This window comes from Pollicipes pollicipes, unplaced genomic scaffold, assembly GCF_011947565.3.
Source record: "Pollicipes pollicipes isolate AB1234 unplaced genomic scaffold, Ppol_2.1 Scaffold_4295;HRSCAF=5057_pilon_pilon_pilon, whole genome shotgun sequence".
Lineage (NCBI taxonomy): Eukaryota > Metazoa > Arthropoda > Thecostraca > Pollicipedomorpha > Pollicipedidae > Pollicipes > Pollicipes pollicipes.
The window spans coordinates 22,260,257-22,268,114 of record NW_023596461.1 but is presented as its reverse complement, the minus strand read 5'-3'; the positions used below and the strand labels follow the sequence as shown (position 1 = coordinate 22,268,114).

At 51.6% G+C, this 7,858-nt stretch overlaps 1 pseudogene; it reads left to right on the top strand.

Moving 5' to 3' along the window:
- Window positions 1-5,952: 5,952 nt before the first annotated feature.
- The window catches only part of LOC119097307 (uncharacterized), a 31,321-nt pseudogene continuing 29,415 nt past the window's right edge, over window positions 5,953-7,858 (top strand).

Genomic DNA, 7,858 nt, shown 5'->3' with positions numbered 1-7,858 from the left:
CTGCGGGCGCCAATGAAGTGATGCTCCGATCTGGCGGTCCGGACCGCGAGCCGCGCGTCATGTCAGTGCACTGCGCGCAAGGTGCGGAGGTGACAGGCGTGAGTCAGGTGACGGGGCTGGAGGCCCGGGCTGCTCCTCTCTCTCTTCTCTCTCTCTATCTCTCTTCTCTCTCTCTCTCTCTCTCTCTCTCTCTCTCTCTGCTCTCTCTCTTCTCCTCTCTCTCTCTCTCTCTCTCTCGCTTCTCTCTCTCTCTCTCTCTCTCTCTCTCTCTCTCTCTCTCTCTGCTCTCTCTTTCCTCTCTCTCAGCTTGAAATGGATCGGCGCCGACCGCAAAAATATATCACCGACTTGACGGAGCGGAAAAACGCCGCTGTCCGTTCCCATCCGCACACCGTCCGGCCCAGATGGCGTGAAGTATCCCGACGCGCGCCACTGCTCTCGGGCGCGCGGGCTGCGTGGCTGGGGGCTCACCAGTGACCGGGTCAGGGCGGCGCGGGTCGACGGCGTGACGTCACGGTGTGGCGGCTGCGCTGCTGGGTTGCGACGGCGTCTGGCCGCCCGGACCAGGCTGCCGCGGTACGCTAGGCGTTGGCAGGGACCTGCCGGGTACATTGTTTCGTCTTCTATTGTTCTCGCGGATGGCTTCAGCTCCCGTTCGCATGAATCGGGCGAAGAAACAAGGGACATAGTTACCGACTCCGGTGACGTGACAATGGGCGACGCTCGTCGAGGGAATTCGTGTTATAAGAACGCACAGAAGTCCTCGGAGAACACGCCTCGTCACGCGTTCCACTGCTCGGCTCTTACTCCATACCAAACGTTGTCGGATGACAAAATCCCACGCCCGTCTCTCTGAGGCTTGCGAGGTGTGGCAGACTAAATGACGTTCTTTACCTTCGATTCACTATCTTTTGAAGTTGGCCATGCTTATTCTGCTCGTATGCCTACTGTCTGACTTGATTAGATGCGTGTCTGGTACAGCTTTTGGCCCGCAACTGCGTGTTTGCCTCGCAGTTTATTTCGTTCCAATAATAGCAAAGCCATCAGACCAAAAGTGTCAGCCGTCCTCATTTCAAATGCTGTTTAATGTGCTCCCATGCGTTCCAAGTGTGTATTATCCCAACAACTATTTGAAGAGTGCCTGTCTGTCTGTCTGTCTGTCTGTCTGTCTGTTGCTGTTAATGTCTACCTGTCGGTGAGTCTACCCGTTTGTCTGTCTGTATGTCTGTCTGTCTGTGTGTATGTCTCTCTGTCTGTCTGTCTGTCCGTCTGTCTATGATCAGTATAATGTCGTTGCGGGGTAACGATCGAGGTAAAAGCCGATTTGTCCCTCAAACCTCCTCAGAGTATAACGCTGTTACCGGAGGCAATGCGTCAAAAGGCCAAGCGGTCCCATTTCAACCCCACAGATCAGGAGAGAACAGTGTGCTTAATAGCCCCCTCTCGACCAGCCGTGCTTTCCCGTCAGCACCAGTTTAGCACATTTTTTCCTCAGTCCTCAGGTAAGACACCACAGTCCTCAGGTAAGAGACAGCCTCAATTTTACAACGTCCAAGCTCATGAGTATGAATATCACAGAAAAGATACTTGAAGATTAGGCTGGACGAGTCATGCAATGAGCAAAGTACAGATGGCGTATTTCGTTCGAGGAAAAATAAAAGTTGTGTTGTCATGATACCTTTTTCAACTTAACATTATGGGATTTTGCGAGTTAATTATCACCTCAACAGCCGCCCAGTCAAGCGGGTGGATCACACTTATCTAAATGACGTTTTGAAGATGTGCGTCTGTCTGTCTGTTTGCCTGAATGCTTGTCGTATTTTGCCTTTTGAGCTGTGTGGAGATTGAACAGCGGGTCGCCTAAAAATGTAAAATGAATGCAGTGTACATGTGCACGAGACGATATGCCACATATCACGTGCACAACAATTGTAAAGACAGATTTTCACGTTTTATACATCTCGGCGCTCAGAGCTGGTGAAGGCGTGAACCCAACTTCAAGGTGTCCACCAACGTACCGGCCGCAATTCCTTTAATCAAAACGAGCTTGTGGGACGTAGACCTGCGCCAGTAATCATCGTGCAAGCTGGGAATGTGGGCATTTGGAAAATGGTAGCAAATGCAATACGCCTTCGTTGAAACTGTAGCCAGGATCACGGCAAACTTTACACCACCTCATGCGCCGATTCATTGCCTGCAGTTACCATCTAATTATTTGCCATTCTCTGCTCTGTGCTGTTCAAGCATTAACTTTACTTTACTTCGCTAACGGTTTGCGATTTCACATGTTCGCGTCTTTAAAATGGCCACCGATCGGTCGCTTAGTCCCCGCCGGTAAGAATTTCGAATAAAACGACGAAAAGTGCACGCGCCGAGTGTTGTCGGAGTCCGGTAGCTGTCATTTATTCATTCATACATTCATTCATTCGTTGCGACGAAAAAGGTGGGCCGCAGTGATAATCGAATGCGTTACATGAATCCCCTGCGCTCCGACATGTTAGAGAAACCAAGCATGTTGAAAGAAGAACTTGCAAAAGGTGCCACGAAGGACGAATGAAATGCAGCTCGTGTGAAACGGAGCTCGCTGCTACGGCAAAACATCACTCCAGGGCTTCTCGGGCGGGGGTTTTGGAGTTACTGCTGTGTGACAGCACCGAAACATGGCGGCTGTGCTGAACAACTGGCAGCGGCGAAATTAGGGAGATGTAGCATTACATTGGTAGCAGGTGCGGTTTGCTTGAAACTTTTGGCATGAGTAACAACATTTAAACTACAGTGATAATCTGGAAAGCGTTTGGTAGCAAGTAGATCGTCGGCACCTGATACTTGTGGATCATTTTGTTTTACTGCTTTCTGAGCCTTGATGGCTTCGACGCAAGAGCCCATGCTGCTATACAAAAAAACCGGCTAATACATTAAGTATGTTTTTCGTGACCCACATACGTCCCTGACAGTCAGCATATCACACCCGTTTTCCGTCAGGTATTCCGTCGGCCAGGGGTCAGATCGGCCAGAAAATCGTATGAGCAATTGTGGACGTAACCAGAAATTATGCCAACAAAAATGATCCCTTGAACGCCGCAGGTCTTTCCATGCGTTTTCAAAGAGTTGGTCCCGTTGTTAAGCGTAGTAAGCCCACAGGTAGTTACTTGTAATGCAACCATTTGCTGCCATCCACACGTAGTTTTTTCAGCACACTGCTTTTGTCTCAAGCAGTCGCATTGTTTGAACGCTATTGACACGCCTCACATGCGCATATGTTTGCGGCGTTGTTTATTTAAACAGCTGTTTGCAAACAAGGTCCACTATCCCCGTTAAAAACCATGCACGACTATTAAAAGAATTGTGAAAGCACAGACAACAGCGGAAGAAACTTTGTAAAACCTGCGGTGGCATTCCAAGACAGCGCTGCCAGCGACAATATAGATTAGTAGAGCCGATGGTCGGGACAAAATCAGCCTCAAATTCGGAGTGGTCGACAGGGGTCCTGACAGGACGCGTTCCAGCAGGGATCCTGACAGGATGCGTCCCACCAGGCATTCCTCCGAACAGGTCACATAATTCAGATGTTATCATGGCACCACTGTCGTAGCACGCCAAACGAGCACGCCACATCTTTAGTCAAGACAAATGCTTCATTGTTTATTCACACGGAAGTATTTGTCTTCTGTGAATAGATAAGGCTGGATAATTGGTAAGAAATGGACATAGCGAACGGAACAGCGCAGAAATAGGACGACGTTGTCACCAGTAACTAATGGTCTTCTCGTCAAGCTTTCAGCTACAGGCGGCGTTAGAATCCGCAGAAAAAATGCATATGTGATAGAAATGTGGTTAGTTGTACCAACTTTGGTTTGTGCAGCTGGCTTCAAGATTCATTAGGCTGGAAACCAATTTAAGCAGTTGCAATTTGAAGTGAACGCGTGTCTTCCTCATTGGTTATTCCCACTGGCACCGCGCGCGCCTGCTCATTCACGCATACACGCACACGCGCACGCGCGCGCGCGGTTAAGGCATCCAAGATGACATTATTGGCCTAAGACTGTCAGCGCTCGTTGACACCATTGACCCTGACACCAACGAACCCTGACCCCTGCGGACCTTGGCATCACCGGTCGCTGACAGAGACCTCCAACGCGGATGAGCCTGCCCCTGCACCAGTGGGCCCTGTACAGCGGACCCTAAGCCAGCACGGCTGGGCCCTGACACCAGCGTCTGGTGACACGAGAGGATGCTGGTGCGCCGTCCCTCGCCGGCCTGACTCGTGCCCCGCGCCGGTCGTCTGGTGACGTAGGCGGCCTGCGCCGCCCTCAGGCCGCAACAGGGCTGGGAATTGGCCATCCGCCGACGCCGGGCAAGCCGGCTGGAGCCAGCAGGCCGCCAGCGGAATATAGTTCTCACGACGACATCCTGGTAAACAACGCACTCTCGGCCGGGTCTCATGAGATAAAGTCATCGGCTCATTCTCCTAAAAGCACACACGGCCGGTGGAGCAACGTGCTCTATTTCTAAATTATTTTTCAAAGCCGTTGGCGATTTAGATGGCACTTTTAACTTGTAATGGCCGGGATGCGTGGAACAGTTCTCAGTTAGTTTCGTAGCTTCACTGCTTGAGCTGGATGTAATCAGGCGCTTTAGACTGATCGCGTTTGCATGTACACACGCGTATGGCTTCATCAAAATACATTGTTCATTGTTTCACGCTTCGATCGCCGTTTAAGTGGTGCTGGGAGGCATGCGATACGTTGTGATCTTGTGCAGTTTTAACACCCTTCACCTTAAATATGGCTCAAAATGAATCAAAGTGCACGCAATTTGTGACGAAGAGAGGAAAGTGGGTTTTGCGGAAGCAGTCTCGATGGCATGTGTTCGCGGATCACACAAACCACGGATTTAGGGTCCGTTCATGCGTTGAAACGGCTAGGATCGCAAAAGTCTTATGCGACACGGGATAATATCTCATTGGATTCAAAATTCAGCGAGTACATGTTGAGTGAATTGAGTGGGTCTGCATTGTTAGGTTGTAGCGTTCCACATGCTATTGCTCCTCTTATATGTACTCTGCACATTACAGCTGGATAGTATTTGACGGATTCCCGTGAATTTTTGCACATGTTTCTGTCGTGACGGATTAAACCGGATCGAATTTGTAAGTTGTAGAAAGGGTAAAGTGGGTGAACCAGCATTTGGAATGTTGGATCAGGTCGGACTGGTCCCAAGAACATAATCCATAACATAACATAGTGCAGTGTTAGTTTAAAAATAGACAAAAGAATGAAAAATAGTTGTGTTTTACTGATCATCTCAAACATGAGGCATAAAGAGCATTAACTATTGTCGAGGAAACGCAAAATCCGCTTCCATTGAAAGTGTCGATGTAAAGTAGAAATCAGTGCATGATTAACTCCAAAAAATATATAAATGCGTATTTTACCTGCAGAAACCCATTGGGATGACAGGCATTGCGGCCTACGCCGAGAAGAACAATTCCTAAACATCACACTTACCTGTCAAATCTCAGTGAATACTTCTCCCCATAGATACTCTGCGGAAAGGTGCATCAGTTTTCGCGCCGCGGCTCTGTGGATGCTTTCTGAATGGTAACAGCCGCTGACAAGTAAGCCGCCGTTGATTGCCGCCCGTGAAGAATGACATGGGTGTAGCCGCGCTATTACTAAGGTCAGCCACGTCACTCAGCACCCAAACAAAACGGCGCGACCGCCCGACCCCTAATTGTAATTGTCCTGGACTCGGAAACACGCGACAGCACTGACGGCTCCATCGAGTCCCCATCCGCTCCCCAGCCCCTCTCGCGTCCCGGTTACGTCCCCGGTGGCCGTGCCGCTGGCGATCACAGCCGTGTCCAGCACGAGACCGTCGCCGCCGCCGCCGCCGCCGGCCAGACGGCCGACGGGGTCGCCATCTTGCGGCAGCAGTGGCGGCGGCGGCGGCGGCAGCGGTCCGTTCGCCAGTCGAGGCTGGCAGGGAGGAGGCGAAGGTCTGTGCGCGCGCGTGCCGGTGAGCCCATGCAGCCGGACGACGTACGGACGGTGGCGAGAGTGTGCGCCAGCGGATAGCCGGGTCCGGAGGCTGCCCACGTCTGCAGCGGCTGCTGCCGAGGTGAGTGAGCCGGGTCTGGAGGCTGCCCACGCTGCAGCGGCTGCTGCCGAGGTGAGTGAGCCGGGTCTAAAGGCTGCCCACGCTGCAGCGGCTGCTGCCGAGGTGAGTGAGCAGGGTTTGGAGGCTGCCCACGCTGCAGCGGCTGCTGCTGAGGCGAGTGAGCCGGGCTTGTCTGACGTCGGGTCCGTCGGTCGGGGCAAGTCCTGTAGACCGCTACCGGTCTCGGCCCCGGTCGGCAGGCATGGCAGGCAGGCAGGCAGGCAAGATGGCTCGGTGCTGCCTGCTGACCTCCGCGTGTCTGGCGGTCACCGCCTGCCGGCACTCCACGTGTCCGGCGGTCACCGCCTGCCTGCACTCTGCGTGTCCGGTGGTTGCTGCCTGCCGACCTCTGCTTGTCTGGCGGTCACTGAGTGCATGAGCTGCGCCATCGTCGGGTCCGTGAGCTGATAGCGCTGCAGTGGTTTGTTAGCTTGCATTCACACTTAAATTTGCATTCATTGCATTGACTATTGGATGTGCAAAGATCAGAGCACCCCGCCGTTTTTTCAACTTCGCTCACCCCTGCCAAGTTCTGCACACTTAATGTACTGATCGCTGCATTTTACAGCGTCAGCTGGCAGCGTGGTGTCGATATTTCAAATGTTGAGCCAAGGTCCTTTCCGATTAGGAGTGCATAACTAAGGAGTTTAGGAGCAAATGGCAAAGTCGATCCTCAAGGAGCTCAAGCGTTATCGTGCTTGCATCCGTTTTGTGCTGCTCAAAGGATGAATATTTTCTATTGATGGATTCGCGTGAACATTATCCCTCGCCAACAAGCCAGTTTCCACCTTCATCGTACGGGTGCAAAAGAAGTGGCATGGTCTGAGATAACACAAAACGCAGACATCATTACCAATGGTAAGTGGTTTCTCAAGGGCAGGAGCACATTGCTACCACTTATCAGCGAGCACATTTCCTTCATGGGATGGGTGTGCACTGAGATGTGTAAGTTCTCACGGATGGTTAAACCCGTCAGCAGTGAGTGAATTGAAACCAACACAATCGTCTACGGTTGTTTTTTCATTAACACCCACATAGGTAAAAATACTGGAAGCAGTAAATGAAACGCTGGTTCTCTTCCAAAAGACAGGTGAGACTTCCATCTGCCCTTCCCTCAGATCGACAGCCGGAAATTGGACAGGCATTCCGATGGTAAACGTAATAGCAAGGGATCAAAACAAGTAGTAATTTTCATATCGGAAGAGGGAGCCGATTTATCAGCTCTTTAGTGCTTATTGATCGCGGACATAACGCTCACTCCTCGCCCGAAGTTCGCGTGCTTCTCTCCGACGGACTCCAAAGTCGCGGTAATCAGTGGGTGGGGCTCCGTCTCTACTGCGGTCTGGTATGGTGGGGATTACGTGGCTAACGGTTTGTAACGGTGGAGAAACCACGAGAACAATTATTGGACGGGCGGAACGCAGCAAAGGGTGTGGGAGTGGACCTGTAAATGCCATTGGACACACGGCGCAAAATCGTCCGATCCGCTGACCTACATCCTTCCGTGCCCTACAATCCTGGCCGCCTGGTGCAAGGCTTCCTCAGACTGCGCCACAAATGCCGGCCGCGCTGCTTGGCTGTCCTTTTGGCAAGGGAATGATCCGAAATGATGCGTTAGTAAGAAATCAAGTGAATGCGGAGTGATCAGGACATTGAAATGTAAAGGCTGCCAGAATCTGAAATGAGCGATTAACGTCAT